Here is a 4,366-nt window from a genome sequence, read left to right as displayed (position 1 = left end):
CCTTGATGTAGTTAGCCTGTCAAACCCACAGTCTCTGTTGGACTTTCTATAATAGGAGAAAAATTAATTCTCTTGTTTCCTCAGGTACTCTACTTTCAGCTGAAAACAATCAAATGACCTGGTATGAAGTCTATACTATTATTGGCAGGATTGACTTGGGGGCCAAGTGTAACTGGTAGAGCACCTGCCTACCATGCACATAGCATGCATATTCCTCATGGTGCCCTAAGCACTGCCAGGTGTGAACATATTCCAAAGCCTAATATAAGAGCACCAAGAGAGTCAGGTTTTGTGGAGTAGCCATGCTAACTTCGGTAGTTCCACTGATGTGGCCCTATATACTATACTACCACTCAGGTCCCACAATAAATGTCCAATTTTAAAAGTTGTAAAGTACACATGTCTGGGGACCAGAGAGGTAGTACAGGTGAAAGGAACCTGCCTTGCATGTTGCTTAGGCCGTGACCCTGGTTTGATCCCTGCTACCACATATGATCCCCCCCCCAGCACCACCAGGAGTAATCCTTGAACATAGAGCCTGGATTAAACCCTGGACAACATCGGGTGTGTCTGCCAAACAAACAAAATATACTTTATTTGGGGGGGTGTCAGAGAGATAGCCTAGGGAATAGGCACCTTAACAACCCTAGGTGTGAGCCTCGTAAATATGAAGCTAGTAAAAATCAATCATTTTAATTGTCTTACATTTTATTATAATATTTTTGAAATTTTCTGCCTGTGCATTCTTTCATTATCTCTTCATTTGAGAAAATTTCATATTGCCATTTTCTATGGAAAGAATAGGTCTGTAATTTAGTATTTACCCTAACATGGTTGATTAAAATGCTCTTACAGTTGGAGTTCATAAAACATAGCTTGACTTGCTCTTTATAATCTTGCTCCAGATTTTAATCTAAAAGCACATTTGATACATTTCATTTCATGCCGTGTCCAACAAAAAAAAAGTAAAATATGCATTTACAATTATATATTATAGTACTGGGGCCGGAGAGATAGCACAGCGGTAAGGCGGTTGCCTTACATGCGGAAGGTCACTGGTTCAAATCCCGGCATCCCATATGGTCCCCCGAGCCTGCCAGGGGTGATTTCTGAGCGTAGAGCCAGGAATAACCCCTGAGCATTGCTGGGTGTGACCCAAAAACAAAACAAAAAAAAAATATATAGTACTGAGCATACTCTTGAAAGAAGAGAATTACTTTGCCTAGGCACACTATTTAATAAGTAACATGTAAATTTAACCTGGGAAGAAAGTGACAATTGATTTTCCCAAAATAGTGGTACCACCTTCTGTGAGTTCTCATTGTTCCATATCTTGATCAGCATTGGAAATGGACAGTCTTTAAAATATAGGCAAAGCTCAGGACTAGGGAGATAGGCTAGGAGGTAAGGCTTTTCTTGCCTTGCATGCAGCTACCTCTGGTTCGAGTATCTGGCACTACGTCTGGTCTTCTGAGAATCACAAGAGGATCCATCTTGTGTTGGCCATGTGCAAGGCAAACACCCTACCACTGTGCTATCACTCCAGCCCCGTAACTTATAATTTTTGTTTGTATGTTGAACATACAAAAAAATACATATGTGGATTTTAGCTAAGTAATAGATTTTGTTGTATTTTAAGTACCATGAATTCTTTATTTTTTCTCCTAAAGCATAGCTCAGTTACTTGGAAGAAGTTTAAACCTTTTGAGGTTAGTTTTTAAGCTGTTTAATTTTTTTTTTATTTATATGGAACGTTTCACAAATTTGTCTGTCACTTTGCGCCGGGGCCATGCTAATCTTCTCTGTATCGTTCCAATTTTAGTATATGTGCTGACGAAGAAAGCACTAAGCTGTTCAATTTTTAGTCTAGAACTTTCTTTATATCAATGCTATATTCTATCTTTGAGGATTCTAGTCAATGCTCATGTATAAAAGGGTTTCTGGGATAATGTGAAAACATTCTCAGCCTTATGTGAGCTCCAAGAAGAGTTTAGCGCACCACTTGATGTTGCTTCTTCCAGGTGCCTGCAATTTCACCACATGTACCATGCGTACTCTGTTCTGAACAGTCTTTGACTAACGACCTGAGGGGTCCCTCTGCAGACCACAAAGCTACTCCACCCTCAGCTCCCTTCTCTCTGCTCCTGCACCCCAGGATATTTTCCCTGAATTCTCAGTTTTCTGAACTCAATGAGATTACTGAGCTGCTCTGGTTTCTCCTTCTGGAAATAGTCCCGAGACAACAAGTTAAGGTAACTGCTGGCTACACATAATTTATTTCCCTTTTCATTGTTACCACAACCTTGGACCACCTGTTGTCTAACTTGATCTCTTTTTTGGGGGGGAGAGGGGTCCACACCCGGCAGCACTCAGGGGTTACTCCTGGCTCTATGCTCAGAAATCGCTCCTGGCAGGCTCGGGGGACCATATGGGATGCCGGGATTCAAACCACTGTCCTTCTGCATGCAAAGCAAATGCCTTACCTCCATGCTATCGCTCTGGCCCCTGATCTCTTTTTCTTTTGGTTTTGGAATTGTGCAGTAAGGGAGGTAATTTCTCACAGCATGTAGAAAAATGGAAGTTTTCTTTTCCTGTTTTCAATTCAGATTTGGGGAGAATATTAGTCCAGTTTATTTCCATGCAAGTTAATGAGACCATATAAAAATGACACTCATGGGGCTGGAGTGATAGCACAATGGTAGGTCATTTGCCTTGCATGCTGCCAGCCCAGGATGGACCCAGGTTCAATCCCCAGCATCCCATTTGCTCCCCCAAGTCTGACAGGAGCGATTTCTGAGTGCAGAGCCAGAAGTAACCCCTGAACGCCGCCGGGTGTGCCCTCCTCAAAAAAGACACTCTGGGGTGAAGAGAATGACTCCTATCACTGATTGTGTGCTCCACAAGGGAAGGGCGTGACTCCTACCAAGCACCACAACCAAATATGTGGAGCCTGTGGTCAGCTCTGCAAACAAAGGGAAAGGGGAGAAATGACACTTGCTAATATGGGAGGATTGTTCCCCAAAAAGAAATGGGGAGGGTTATATGGCAAAAGCTGGAAGCAGACAAACACTGTAACAGCAACTCACATGAAATGGAATTTAAGTGAACCAGATGATTCAATTCCAAGTCCTTTTATCTAAAATGCAGTGTCCATTCTTTGACCTGGTGTCTTCCACTCTCAAGGGAAGGGGGGCAGGTTTCCTACAAGAGAGAGATTAATAGTGCAACAGTTGTGCTGCTCAAGATAGAATGACCTAAAAAATAAAAAAAAAGGGGGGGGGATGGGGCCGGGCGGTGGCGCTCGAGGTAAGGTGCCTGCCTTACCTGCGCTAGCCTAGGAGACGGACCGAGGTTCGATCCCCCGGCGTCCCATATGGTCCCCCAAGCCAGGAGCGACTTCTGAGCGCATAGCCAGGAGTAACCCCTGAGCGTTACCGGGTGTGGCCCAAAAAAACCAAAAAAAAAGGGGGGAAATTTTCTTCTTAGTATTCTTTGCCTCCTCTTCCCCAGAAAGTCTGGTCTCAATTCTTTGCCCCCAATTCTTTAGTGAAATTTGGAGTTGGTTTCACTTGTTTTCTGCTCCTTTCTGGGTAACAAAAAGACCCTCAAAGAACTGGAGTAGATAGGGCTCTTGCTTTGCACACAGCCTACCTGGGTTTATCCTATATGGTCCCCTTGAGCCTGCCAGAGTGCAGAGCCAGGAGTAATCCCTGAGCATCACCGGGTGTGGCCAAAGGAAAAATAATTTAAAAAAAGACAAAAAACAAATTAAAAAAAAATTCGGGGTCAGAGAGATAGTATGGAGGTAAGGCGTTTGCCTTACATGCAGAAGGACGGTGGTTCGAATCCCGGTGGTTCGAATCCCGGCATCCCATATGGTTCCCTGAGCCTGCCAGGAGCGATTTCTGAGCATAGAGCCAGGAGTAACCCCTGAGTGCTGCTGGGTGTGACCCAAAACCCAAAAATAAATAAATATATAAACAAACAAATAAATAATAAATAAATAAAATAAACTCACAAAAAGACCCTAAACATTGGATCCCACAATCTCTAGTTCTGTGTAGTCATCAAACCTGAGAATTTCTTTTATTTTCATGAAGACCAAGGGGTGGAGGAATCATCTACTTCTGTTTTCTTGCCCAAAAGACCTCTGTGGGAAAGAGAAATAAGAGGCTGGAATGCTGTGTTTTGCATGCAGGATTCTAGGGTTTCATCCCTGAGAACCACCAGCAGCTCCCCCATAGCACAGAGCTGGGAGTAACCTCCAGTATCACAAGCCTCAGAAAAGGGAAAAATAACTCTCTAAAGGGCTCTCTTGCTGCCTCCCTCAAGGCCGGAATTGATAGCACAGCATGTAGGACATTTA

At 43.4% G+C, this 4,366-nt stretch overlaps 1 non-coding gene across 1 annotated transcript; it reads right to left on the bottom strand.

Annotated features, from left to right (window-relative positions):
• Nucleotides 1–1,740: 1,740 nt before the first annotated feature.
• Nucleotides 1,741–1,846, bottom strand: LOC126025216 (U6 spliceosomal RNA). Its single transcript, XR_007501258.1, has one exon. It is a non-coding gene; the product is annotated as a U6 spliceosomal RNA (small nuclear RNA).
• Nucleotides 1,847–4,366: the final 2,520 nt, after the last annotated feature.

This window comes from Suncus etruscus, chromosome 12 (assembly GCF_024139225.1).
Source record: "Suncus etruscus isolate mSunEtr1 chromosome 12, mSunEtr1.pri.cur, whole genome shotgun sequence".
Taxonomy (NCBI): Eukaryota; Metazoa; Chordata; class Mammalia; order Eulipotyphla; family Soricidae; genus Suncus; species Suncus etruscus.
Note: the sequence above shows the minus strand (reverse complement) of the source record. Positions and strands in the feature narration are given on the sequence as shown.